Genomic DNA, 15,041 nt, shown 5'->3' with positions numbered 1-15,041 from the left:
CAAATGTTTTAACTTTGCTTTACAAAGTTTCATGAAGTGTACGGCGTCGAATATTAAGCAAATAACTATAAGTATTCAATTGATATAGTGTCTTCATATTTCCCCTTTTTCCCCCTTAAAATGATCCTAACTATAAGATCGCTCAATTCAAGTTAAGTCAAATAAATTTAGTCAAATAGTTAATTGCCGGATAACCGCATATTAGTGGGCATTTCAGGTGCTTTCAAACCCTTCCCCGAATGCTAACAAGAACCCTGAAACTCCTTTAAACATTTTCATTAGATTTGTTGTTTTAATCTCTTGAAAAAATGGTTTTCTTAATTTTACCCTAAAAATTAAGTGGCGACTCATAAAATCAGTCTAAAATCTACTTTTAAATAAAACAGTAGTAATTGTTGAACCAAGTTTCACAGCTGGACAACCTCGTCTTCCAATACTAAATGATAACAAACGTAAATTTGAATCAGTGAGAACTACTTCACCACCATCTTCCATTTTGAGGTGGTGCTCCGGCTTGAACTTTAATGGATCCTCCCAAACTCTAGAATTCCGACCAAGTCCAAGACGACTTAATAGCACTATACTCCCTTTAGGGATGAAGTACTTTTCACCGACGATGGTATCAGAGACAGGCACGTGAGGAACATTAAAAGGCACAAAGGGATGGAGTCGAAAGGCCTCTTTTATGCATGCATGCCTTGACATAATTAAGCCTTGGCAAGTCTGATTCTTGAACCCATCTATTGATCCCAACAACAATGTTGAGTTCTTCTATAGCCTTTTGCATTAAAATTGGTTGATTCAACATTTCTGCAAGTACCCATTCAACTGCATTTGAGGGATTATCCACCGTTGCCATAAAGAATTCCTGAACATTATTTGTTTGTAACCAATCATGTCAACACTTTCAAACTAGATGAGCAATAATTTATGTTTAAATTTTATTTTATATGATGAGTTAATATATAAGGTAGGTAGAAGGATATGAGAATGTACTAGTAAGTTTGGCCAAAATTTGGAAATCAAAAGTGTATATTTTAGATAATTGATGTGTTTGGATCAAATACTTGAGAAGAATAAGTGTTTTTGAGTAGCAGCAGACGTAAGATGTTTTTCCCCAAAACACTTTTAGAGCCTTGGTCAAGTACAAAGTATTGTACTAACTAATATTGACAAAAATGTTTTTTAAAGCATAAATTGCTATCCTCCAAAAGTTCATTTTTTATGAAGTACTTTGACGATAAATTCTTTTCAAAATAAGCAAATTTTGAAAGGTTGATCAGATAGTCTATCAACAAAGCCATTGAAAAGATGTTGGTGACAACACATGAGAAGTAAAAAAAATTTTCATTTTCATCCATTGATCACCACTGGCTCCCGGACATGTAAATGAAAAAAAATAGAGTCTTGAATCTTCAAGAACTCACAAGCAAGTTCAGGAGAAGTTATAGGAATAACATGATAATTACCAAGATGAATGCAAGCAATTTATTCAGTATCCATTTCTGATGAGTTAATGCATTCTTATTTTTTAGGATGATTTGAGGAAAACATCCAATTATAGGTAGGCCATGATTTTGGACCTGGAGGTAATGGTTTATTGTTTCTTACACTACCAATATCCCATTTCTTATTAAGAATAATAGAAATGAATATTGTCAATAGAATAGAAATTATAATGAAGAATGTACTGTTATTGGAGATAACCATAAGAAGAAGGTTTCATCATTTTTCTCTTGTGATTGTTAAGGCTAATGTCTTCTTATTTTATTTTATATTTATTTCAAAGTATTAAATAATTTTTGAATTATTTATTCTACAATTTATGTAATAATAATAATAATAAAATAAGTTATCTTAAATAACATATTTTCTTTTAGACTATATAGAAAAGTCATGACTAAGACGATCAATGGCGATTTAGTTAATTAATAAAAACTCCAAACTTAAAAGCAATTGTACATTTTGTACAGGGAGTACTGAATTTCCAAAATAATCATAAAATTCCAGCAAATTATTATGGCCACATAGTTATCTATGCATTATTAAGAATAAAATAAAGCACGTGGTAACATAAAAATGTAGGGGGCATTTATGGTATGCAAAAGTTAACACAAGAGTTCTTTAATGCATGCTTATTTTTTAAGATGATTTGAGCAGGGGCGGCTGGTTAGTTAAAAAAAAAAAGTCCTTGGCCTTAGGCCCCCAATAAATTGGGGGCCCCATTTTTTAGTTAATTAGGTAAGTTTAAATTTAAAAAAAAAAAATTAGAACTAAGACAACAAATGCAAATGACATTAATGAAGGGATAGATATGACAATTACTTATTCTCTTTCCAATAAAAAGTTGTGTACTTAAAAAAATAAATAAATTAGAACTAAAACAACAAATGCAAATGACATTAATGAAGGGATAGATATGACAATTACTTTTTCCCTTTCCAATAAAAAGTTGTGTACTTTTGTTTTTTAATGTACAAATTATGTTTTTTTTTTACCTTATTCTTTTTCTAATTTTATTTTTATATATTCTATCATCCTCTCTTCTTCTCTTCTATTTCTTCTCTCTCTTTTCTAATATTATATTTCTCCCTTATTCAAAGCTTAAAAATTTACTTGTTCTATTGAAAGTTTATATTTTAAATTTGGAGAAAAATCCAATTCATTTTCAGAAATCAAGTCTTCATCGTTCTTGAATTCGGTAATATCATTCTAATTCCTAATATTATTTTTGTTTTGTGTCTTATGTTTATTATATTTTTTTATTTGATATTGTAAATAGTGTTTAAAATATTTGTTAGAATTTAATATGTCAACAAGAAAATATGAATCCGGTCATTCAAAACTTAAAAGAAAAAGAAAAGTCGATAACTTAATAAAATCTCAAAAAGGTGCTCTTGATAAATTTTAGAAGTGGTTTGGCTATATTATCGATTGAAAAAAAATTATTAGAAGAGATTGACTACACAAAAACTATTAACAACTTTGCATCTCAAAAAGCTAGAAAAATAGATTTAAAATAAAAACATTTTTAATTTCTTTTTTAAGGCCTCTAGTTTGATTTTGGCCTTAGGCCACCAACGGGTTTAAGCCACCCCTGGATTTGAGGAAAACATCCAATTATAGGTAGGCCATGATTTTGGACCTGGAGGTAATGGTTTATTGTTTCTTACACTAATATTCCATTTCTTAAGAATAATAGAAATGAAGATTGTCAATATAATAGAAATAATGAAGAATGTAGTGTTATTAGAGATAACAATAAGAAGAAGGTTTGATATTTTCATCATTTTCCCCTTGTGATTGCTAACTCTTTATGTCTTACACTATTTATAGGTGCTGCATGAACATGCAACTAAGGTAGGCTCAACAAAGTGGTATGGTAAGTAGTATTTAATACTCTTTTCGTTTCAATTTAAATTGAGACATAGAGAATACATATCCTTATCTTGAACTATAGTATTTTTTGGTAACTTAAATTTTTGATAACTTAAATTTTTTATATTTATACAACAAAGTGGTATGGTAAGTAGTATTTAAATTGGTAACTTAAATTTTTGATATTTATACATATCCTTATCTTGAACTGCAGTATTTTTTTTCATTTATAATTTAATTGCTACAAATTGAGAAACCAAACCAAATTTTTTGAAAAAATATCAACGCCGAACCTAAAAACTAAAGAATCGAATTAACTCAATTCAACCAAATTTTTCGATATTTATGTCCTCTTGAACTATAGTATTTTTTTTGCTACGAATTAAGAAATCAAACCAAAAATTTTGAAAAAATATCAATATCGAACCTAAAAACTAAAGAATTGAATTAATTCAATTTAACTTGATTTTTCGATATTTATGTCTATCCTTATCTTGAACTATAGTAATTTTTTTCATTTATGATTTAATTGTTACAAATCGAGAAATCAAACCAATTTTTTTTAAAATATCAACGCCAAACCTAAAAACTAAAGAATTGAATTAACTCAATTCAACCTGATTTTTTGATATTTATGCTTATCCTTATCTTGAACTACAATAAAAAAAAATTATTATATCAATGCTGGACCTAAAAATTAAAGAATTGAATTAATTCATTTCAATCCGAATTTTTGATATTTATGTCTATTCTTATCTTGAGCTACAGTAAATTTTTTCATTAATGATTTAATTGCTACAAATTGAGAAATCAAACAAAAATTTTTGGAAAAAAATATCAATGCTGAACTCAAAAACTAAAGAATGGAATTAATTCAATTCAACCTGATTTATCGATATTTATGTCTATCCTTGTCTTGAACTACAATAAAAAAAAATTCACGAATAATTTAATTTCTACAAATTGAGAAATCAAATCAATTTTTTTTAAAAAAAAATCAATGTCAAACCTAAAAACTAAAGAATTGAATTAATTCAATATAATATGATTTTTAGATATTTCTTTCAATCCTGAACTATATTATTGATATTTCTATGGTCTATACTCAATTCACTGAAAAACAAGAAAATTTATTTTCCAAAGTGTCGTACAGACACAATGTTTTTTCGTCGGCAGCTTTTCGATCACAAGACACAATTAACTGTTAAGAATGATTATCTTCAATGTAGCTTTAACTTTTAAGGATTATCTTCAATCAAACATCAAGAGTAAGGCTTGAGAGAGGCCACGAATCCTACTCGTTCTAGCTAGGGCGGCTTATTTTACCGAGTCTGAAGTCAAAAGAGCAAAAAATTAAGGATCAAATCAAAAGGACAATATTTGAATAGACAGAAAAATATCGTTAAATCATAGGTTGAAAGTCTCATGTTGACATGAGTCTTATAAAGCGCAGTCAGAATGAGCCTCCTATATAATCTATAAGAGAAGTATTTTTCGTTTTCCATTATATGTTAAAGGAGACCAAAAAAAAGATGAAATGAGCAGAAATTTGTATATATCAATTAATGAAATTAATAAGCATGTGAAAATCAGATAGGAATTCTCTATAGTTGAAAGGATGTGGTACGCTGAATCTTTAGGAAATAAAATGAGCAACTTTCACATATAACAAACATAAAAATTATATTTGTATGTTATAGTTATAGTTTGCATAATTGCGCTCCATAGCAAATTTTATGTTTGCTATGGAGCTTTTGATTTGTATAATTCGCTACAAACATTCAGTTTTATACAAATTGTTCAGTTTTGTATAAATCATTTATACATTGTAATTTGTCTAATAAGATATATATTTATATAATTATAAGTGTATAGGACGAAAATATATGTATTTGTATTTGTATATACACTTTTCTTTCGCTTTATACAAACACAACACATTTTATACCGAAATGTATAAAATAGCTAATTGTATACCAAAAATGGTTAATTAATTGTATACCGAATCAGATGGCAAAAAAATGGGATATTTGTTGCGAATTACAAATAAAATAAACTATAGCTATAACATTTAATTTGAATTAATAGTTTGTTATTTCATACAATTTTCCCAAATAAAATTCCTAAAGAGAATTGAATGCAATAGATAACTAAACTGACAAGGTTTAAAGAAATACTCACCTCAACTAAATGCAATAATAAAAGATGAAATGTTTAAAGCTTCATAAATAAAAGATACTAACTCAAAGATATGTATAAAAATACAATAAGTTACTATTTATTCTTATTTGGGAGATTCTTAACCGACAAACATCACTATGAGTTATGTGATAATACATCGTCTCGTCCTTGTCGGGGTATATAGAACACCTCAACTAAGTGGATCACTAAGCTATGCTCAAAAGCAATAATAAGTTATCTATAAAGTACGATCATGCATGCACATGTTGACTACATGGTTTATGAGAAATGTGAGTTGCCTGAACTCATCCCCATATCGATGCTTAATACTACTCCCAATAAATATATATACTCATTCTCAAATGTGTAAAATATACACTTTCTCAATTTGAGGTAATTAATCAAAATGTCCTCTTAAAAGAGGTAACTACTCCGAATTAACCTCTGAACTCATTACTCTTTTTAGAAATCAAAATTTCTCTTTTGTAAAAGTGTTACATTTGGGATTACTTAGTTCCCTTATATTCTTTCTCAATCACGAATAAAACTCTTCTCAACACTCATCTTTGCTTTTTCAGAAAATTAGTTTAAAACCATTGTTGGTTACAAAAGATCCTCAACAATAACTCAAAAAGACTTCTTGAACTTTTTTCTTAAACTCACTTTAGTTTTGAATGCATTAAGACATGTGATTACAACATGTAGGAATTCTCAAAGGTAAATGGAGCCTATAGGATCTAATATAGAGAAAGGAAACGTAGCCACGACTCAAAGGAAGCACATCTGGAATGAAACACGGAAGAAATCGGTCGGGCGACCCCTGACGCATTGTTGGCGCGGGGCGCTAGGCACCCAACTTCTAGCCCAGGTTTGGGGCGCCAGGCCCCAAACTTCTAGGCCTCAGTCCTGGCGCGCCGCCCCATCCCCTGCCCAGAAACCCGACAAATTTCCCAAGCTAAAATTAGGACCCCAACAAGTTTAATATTTAGAAATTTCTCCTAAACTCTTCTTGATTCTCAAATCCAACACGAATACATGAGAATTTTTCATACAATTCCGTTGGAAACATAACCTTACCAAAGATTTACAAAACAAAAAGATCAAAAGCCTCAATTGTAAAAGAGTTAACTATACAAATTGTAAATTTATTGCTACTTGGATTTGGTTATGAACAGTGGCGGATCTATGTAGATGTGTGGGGGTGCCACGCCACCCCCGAACTTCGACGGAAACTCTTATATACATAGGCATATATATATAATATTTATATAAATATAAAGCGTGCCACCCACAGAACAAAACTGTCTTGTGGTGCCATGGTAGGGGGGCAACTTTAGAAGGCTGATGTTGTGGGTTCAAATTCCATTTGTACCTATTTTTTTGAGAAATTTGCTACTGGCACAATTTTTTTTTAATCTTTTTATAATTGTTATTGACTTAAATTAAATTAATTACATTATTACTCCTTTGACTTTTCTTTTATTTGATTAAATACTCAATAAAAGTGTAATATCTTATTATTTACATTTTATTGATTGATTTATGATATATATCGAAAAGACAAATAATTTAATCAAATATAAAATTAATTTAATCGATAAGTCTATTTGGCACCCACGGACTCTAAATCCTGGATCCGCCATTGGTTATGAATGAGATAAAAAAAAATGTATTGGAATACTAATAGACATTTCTTTCTTTCACAGAAGTCAAGTCTCTTTCTCCTTGTTCAAATTTACTTTTACTCAAAGAATCAAGGTTTCTTTGTCTTCCATAAACACAAATTTCAATTCCTTTTAATTTAGATCTTTTTAGGGAAATAAATATTGCTACACTCATGGAATGCAAAGACAATTAACACGGCAATAAAAGTGATCTTTAGTGGCAATTAATTTTTTATAATAATTTAATTATTGCTAAATATATTTTTAGAGGCAATTGATATTCTTTGTAAATGTCCCTGAAACTTTTAGCGACATTGAATCTTATGATAATTAATTAATGCAGGTAATGATCTTAGTACTCTTTGTTAATGTTCAAATTATCACCGCTAAAAGTTGTTTTTGTTATAATGTAAGCAACTGGGTTTTTATTTTTTGTCGTAAAAAACACACCTAAACTATCCCAATTTCTTGAGTTTCATATCTGAACTATTGAGAATGTGAGTTTTCTACTTGAACTTCACTCAATAGTTACTGAAACACACCTCAACTAGCTCTAAAGATGTGCCTCCACTCTCTTTTATTTATTTTATTTTTTGCCACGTGACACTCCATGAGGAAAAATAATTTTACGATAATAAATTTAAATAAATTAATATTAAGTTAAATATTAAAATTATTACCATATAAATTAAATTATTTAAATCTTAATATCCATCATCTTCTTCTCTACCTTTTAGTCATGGTCTCATTTCTACCGTAACATCGATATCTTTAACGGAGAGATTTTAAGATTTTAAAATCCATTAAAAAAATTATAGTGACCATCATTTTCTGTGTACCACAGCTGTAATGGCTGCTATCACAAATGCACATGTTTATTACTTTCTTGTTCTTATTTATTTGTTAAATATTTTATTTTTAATAAATTTAAAAAGAATATTTTTTTAATTATATTTTTAATTTATTAATATTAAATTAATATCATTAAAAATATATTTGAAACTCTATCAATTAATATAGAACGATAGACTCACTATATTAATTATTATTTTTTAATAGATGTATCAAATTAAAATTTGACAAATAAATAAGGACGAAAGAAGTAATTAGAGTTCAGATGGGATGGGTTGCTAACCTCTAAAGTCAATGCAATTACAATAGCTTATATTCACTGACAAATTGTAACATCAATCTAAAAACTCAATTTATGAGTTCAATTCACAAAGAGTGAACCTTAGAGATAGAGAGACATTTTAGAGAAACTTATACAAATTTTATTAATTTATGAGCTGGTTATCTAAATATATTTTAATTTATAATATTACGAATTTTATAAAATGTTGGTGCATTCAGATATCTATATTTCGAGATTTATAGAGTTAAAATTAGGTGTAATTTATTCTAGATACACTATATTCAAGTGGATTCACATGAACCTGGATATATAACGAATTTTGTCTGCCTCTCTTTCATATCTTTCGCATGTATCTGGTACCCCAATTACATGCAATCACACCAGATACATACAAATACATGTATCTAGTCTATATCAAGTGTGATTCACATGTATTTGTGACACACAACTATTTCGTTCGCCGCCCTCCTCTCGCTCACCTCTCTCTCTATTTTAGTGTAATTAGTTTTCGGACTAGCAAGAAATCTATATGATATGAGTTTTATTAACACCATAGTGTAATCATTAAAAAAAAAATTACAAGCTAAAATTGATGAACACTCATTCATGAATACTACAAAAAAATACTCAATATTTGTGGAAGTTTTAAAAACCGCCGCTATTAAATCATTTTGTGACGTTTATTTTAACTCCTACTAAATAAATCTTTTTGTGACAATTTTATTGAGAAGGTTCGAAAATCGCCACAATTTCATATTATTTGTGGCGATTATCAACCCCCAGAAATTGTAAATTCATTAATTTTAGAAAATATATCCCTTTTATATATCTTTTATTTTTATATGTCCTAAATATTCATATTTTTTTTAATTTATGACAAATTGTAATAAAATTTAATTAATACAATATATGTATACACACAATGACACAAATACTCGTGGTTCTCTTGCTTAATTTTAATAGAATGCATGTACATGACCCTATATATATACTATCAAAATATTATTTTCTATTTTGTCTATTCAACTTCTTTTTGGTGTTTTATTTTTTATATATTACTACTTTATATTAATTTTTGACAATTAAATTTATTTTGAAAATTAATCTAAATATGTAATTATACTTGTGCAATATAATAATATATCTATAATTATATGATAAGAAAATGAATCATCCTAATAATTATATTATGTAATTACTACCTATAATTACACTTATTTTAATTTTTAAGGCTAAACAACACATTATTAAGTCTGATTTTGGCTAGATCATTTTATGTTAATGAGTTAAATATAATTTTAATCCTACTTTTAGTTTTTATTTAGTATATCTACGTATTTTAAATAAAATTTAGAGGTCATATCAATAGTCATATTTATTATATTTATTTGTGTGTTCATTTAACTTTATTTAAGCTCTTATAATATTTAATTTTTAAGATAAAATATTTTAATTACTAGTTACTAGTAGTTATAACGAAAAAGTTTTTAACCTAATTAGTCCAACCAAAATCCACCTAATTAGTCCAAACAAAATCCTAAATGCTTACCATTTTTCCTCAAAAATTAAAATTTGCCACGGGCTAAAATCCCCCCCCCCCCCCCCCCCCCCCCCCCCCCCCCCCCCCCCCCCCCCCCCCCCCCCCCCCCNCTCCCACTTTCCTACTTCCACAATTCGGTACTTCCTAAAAGACTCTCCCTTCTTATTTTTTTCCTTGCCTATTTTATCTTTTATTCAATCTGATTTTTAATTAGTTTGTGTGATTCTTTTGATTGACTTTTTCTTTGTTGGTTTATAAAGTGGAGTTCTCAAAGCAACAACTTTGTATAACATATGGATTGGGTAATAAAATTTTTGTGAATGGAAAGGTAATTATCTGTCAAATGAATTTCAGAATTCACACTACAATTTGAGATTTATATTTATATTTTTTATTTTATTGTTAAATAAATATGTATTTTGTAAGTTGTTAAAGTTATGTAGCCATACTTCTATATATTTCAGGATATTTTTTGAGTTTTCGCCACATCATAAAAAAATTTATATCTGGCCTTCAATTGATTGCAGATAAGCCTCAATTTTATTTTTGTTTAGATAAGAATGATGACTAGTGTTTTATAAAATCGTGAATTAGTTTGATTCTTATTGACACCTAACAGATTTGTTTTGCTCATTTGAGAATTGAGTTTGAATTATCAGTTTTATGTTTTTTCTATTATTGTATGTTTATTTCCTAACAAAATAAGTAACCTTAGAGAATAACATTTTGTAGATTGTTGTATTTTTTATTTTTTTTTTAAAGTTAATTTGGACATGTAGTCCATTTTATTACTGTCTTAAAAAGGCCAAGAAACAAACTTACAATAAGAATCACATGTCCGGCCCAAATAGCCCATCAGGTTATACAAACAATGCCCTCTATAGTAGGATTTCCTATTTTGTTCACTTCTCCCTTTCCACATTTCCATCTTCTTCCTTTCCTTTCCACTAGTTGTCACTTCGAGTATATTTCCGATCAACACCAAGATCTGGACTCTTCATCTTTGGATAATCAACATCCTTCATGACTTCCTTTCCATGTATATTGTATATTTCAGCTACCAAAAGGCATTCTTTATGTTTTCTTTTCCTTATTTCATCAGCTACTTTCTTTGTTCTTCCTGATTCTTTTTTCTTTTTCCTGCAGGTGTACTCTCCGGTGTAGGTTGATGCCAAGATTGATATATAGTGTGAACATTGCATTTCATTGCTCAGATTCTTCCTCATTTCGTTCTTTCTTTTTGCATCTAACACCTTGTGTTTTCCAGTTGAGGCCGAATAGGATTGAGTCAGTTTGCTCCCGTGCTTCTTCATCCCGATTGCTCGCTGGATGCATGCTTTGGAATCAGATATGGCTCCATAACTCTTGACTTTGGCTAGTTCCTGTACCACTGTTTGCTGGCTGTTATAACTTATTATTAGTTCCTGCGCAACTTTTTTGCTCCAAAAGTAGATAAAGTCTTCCTTGTATATAGTATAGCTGTAGAACCCTGTGGCATGAATATTGTAACTAAGCATGTTGACAGTTGTTGTGTATTCTCCTTGTTTTGATCCTAACAGAAGGGACTTCATGCTTATCAATATTAAGAATCCTTTTTCCTAAACTTGGTAATTGATGAAAATGTTGAAACACCAACTTATGTTCAGTGTTTATTGCCGCATTTGCTATGACATCTGCTAACTGATTCGCTTCTCTAAAGACATGCCAAACTTGTACATTAATTTGCTTCAATATTGCCTGGATATCTTCTACTTTCTCAACAAAATCCCCTGGTATTCTCAAACTCCCACCTATCATATTTTTTAAAGCTAATGAGTCTATTTCTAGTCTCATTTGCCTTAAGTCATTTAGAAAACAAAACTGTAATGCCTTCCACACCGCTGTCACTTCTGCCTCCATGTTAGTGGCCTCTCCAATATTATGTGCCTCAGCATAGATAAGGTCTCCATCCTTGTCCCTTATACAGTATCCATAGGCACTCTTCCCTGGATTACCTTTGCTGGCACCATCCGTATTGCATGTCACCCAACCCTCTTGCGGTTTCATCCATCGAACCACTTGATAATGTAACGTTGCCTTGTAATTCTGTAAATTGTCCACCATTTGTATTAGTGCCTTCAACCTTGTAATATTTTAATATTTGTGTAATCTTACTTGCTTTAACGAAGAAGAAATATAACTATTTCATACATCGGACTTGAATAAATAACAAGGTAGGGTAAAAATAAACCACATGATTTTACTCTTTTTGGATGAGAGCTTAAATATATTTACATTGTTTTTTAATTGATGAGTATGACCTCACTAATAAGGCTAAAGGTTCACATAAATTTATGTTTTAGATGAATTAAATTTTGAATTTTCTTCTTTTATCAAGGTGTACAAAGATATGTATATATTAATATTTGTTTATCTAATGTATAACGTTTTTATGATTTCATAGATTCAGCTTAATGATGATGAAGATCGAGCTTACTTCACCTTGAAAAAAAGATAGGATGACACCAACTCAAGTCACCAAATAAATACATAGAACTTCTTTTTAGTATTTATCTTATATGACACTATTTTAGATTTTAAATTGTAACGTTAAAGTTGCTATACATGAGATTTATTACTGAATTTGACATGAGTTTTAACTTGTAAACTTTTTATTATTGATTTGTATAATGAAATTTGATTTACATTAAATATTTAGAAAGTATTTATATGTGTCTTAACAAAGGCTTGATGTAATTTTTTTTATAGAAATATGACAATTGTGGCAGTCACAAACATCCACAAATTAGATTTCGTGAATAGTGATATCATATTGTGGCATTTTTAAACCCATCCAGACATTTATAAAAAATATATTAAAATAGTATAATGGAGGTTGTAAACCGTCTCAAATTGACGTAACAAATCTCCATAAATTAAAAAGTAATTATGTGGAGGTCGTCATGGAGGTTTCTTAAAATCATCATAAATATGCTCGTGGCAAAGGTAATTGTAACGTTTTTAAAAATCGCCTCAATTCTTATTGTGAAGGTCAAAAACTGCCTCAAATTGACAAAATAACCCCATAAATTGAGCATTTTTTTTTTATTTGGATGACTCCTTTATAATTGAGTGATAAATGAATAATTATTGACTGAACTACAAAATTGAATAACTGAATTAATTTACTCATTAATATTCAATTCAACTTTTCAGCTTCTCTAACTTTCTATAGCAATTAATGAAAGGTTTTCAATTTGTTGATGTAAGTTGTAGCAATCAATTTGAGCCACCAACGTTTCATACTAAATTATGATCATTATCTTTAATAAATACAAACATTTTCTTTTTATTGTATGAAATTTGTGTATTTATATTTTTATATTAAGTTTTCTTTTAAATGATAGGTTTTTGAAAGGTAAATAATTGTTTAATTTTAAATGGATGATTTGGTAATTCAATTTTTCACTTTTAGAATAAGTATGATATATAGTTGATGATATGATATGCTAATGTAGGGGTAAAATAATATTATATGATGATTGATGATAATCAAAATTTCAATATAAAAATAATGAACCAGAAAATAATGAGGAAACAAAAGAAAAAGAAAACATTTTAAAGATGTAATCAATGAAGGAGAATATGAATGTCCTCAACCATTATTAAATTGATTGAATTAAGTGTGAGCACTAAAGTGCTATTGATCCGCTTTCAAATCATCCATTTCCAATTCATGTAACTGAAATGTAATTTTTTTTTTTAATTTATGGTGCAAAATAATTACGTACTATTTAGTTAAGTATTAATTTATTATAAGGGCAAAATGGTAATCTAACTTTGAAGACAATATCTTTCCACTTATAATATACTCCCTCCGTCCACAATTGTTTGGCAGGTATACTAAAAATAGATGTCCAAGATTAATTGTTAATTTAAACAATCAAGAAATAATTAGTCACTTTTTTCCAATTCTGCCCTTAATGATAGTGTAGTTCAATTGAAAAGTTATGTGGACTTTTGATATTCCTGGTATTGTAGGGTTATATTAGTCAAATTACACCTTGTATTAAATTTTCTTTGAGGGATGTGCATGACCTTACCCTGACAAACAATTGTGGACGAAGGGAGTATAAGATAAACTATATATATATAGTAGAAAAAATACATGTATCTAGGTGTATCTTTCTCAATATATAATAAGAAACTATTAATTAGTGATAAGATAAAGCATTTAAAGTATAGGTATAATTAGTATATAGTGATATTGATGTGTGCTAATGTAACGACCTGATTTCCATCGTTATGGAAAAGCCAATGGAGAAATAATTGGGGTCAGAAAACTTTTTCGTAGTAATTGGATTTTCCCAATCTAGTCCAGATTTGAACGAAATCGGAGTCATTAAGGTGTAGGGAAATCTGGTAACAACCGGTTGAGTTAATTATGTCACTACAAAAAAATGCTCAATTTATGGGAGTTATTTTGTCAATTTGAAGCAGTTTTTGACCCTCACAATAAGAATTGTGGCGATTTTTAAAAATGCTACAATTACCTTTGCCACGAGCATATTTGTGGCAATTTTAAGAAACCTCCATGACGACCGTCGCAAATGTGCATTGGATTTGTGGAGGTTTTTTAAGTCAATTTGTGATAGTTTACAACCTCCATTATATTATTTTAAATTTTTTAAATTATGTTTGTGTATGTTTAAAATTACCACAATGTGATATGTATATTCCCATAATCTAATTTGTGGAGGTTTGTGACCGCCACAAATTGCAATATTTCTATAAAAAAAAATTACATCAAGCCTTTTTAATAATACATATAAATATTTTCTAAATATTTAATGTAAGTCATATTTCATTATACAAATCTGTAGTAATTATAGGTAATTAGATAAATAAATATTGATACATACATATCCTTGTACACCTTGAACAAGAAGAAAGTTTAAAATTTAATTCATTTAAAAAATAAATTCATATGAACCTTTTGCCTTAATAACCTATTAGTGAAGTCATACTCATCAATTCAAAGACAATGTAAATATCTTTAAGCTCTCATTCAAAAAAGAGTAAAATGGTGTGGTTTCTTTCAACCCTACCTTGTTACCCATTTAAGTTTGTAGAATAAAATAGTTGTATTTTCTCCTTCCTTAAC

The 15,041-nt window shown here is 28.9% G+C and overlaps 1 pseudogene; it reads right to left on the bottom strand.

The window, feature by feature from the left end:
- Window positions 1-360: 360 nt before the first annotated feature.
- The window catches only part of LOC125856293 (isoleucine N-monooxygenase 1-like), a 49,017-nt pseudogene continuing 34,336 nt past the window's right edge, over window positions 361-15,041 (bottom strand).

The sequence above is a fragment of the Solanum stenotomum genome, chromosome 2, assembly GCF_019186545.1.
Source record: "Solanum stenotomum isolate F172 chromosome 2, ASM1918654v1, whole genome shotgun sequence".
NCBI lineage: Eukaryota > Viridiplantae > Streptophyta > Magnoliopsida > Solanales > Solanaceae > Solanum > Solanum stenotomum.
This window is presented reverse-complemented; position numbering and strand designations above follow the sequence as displayed.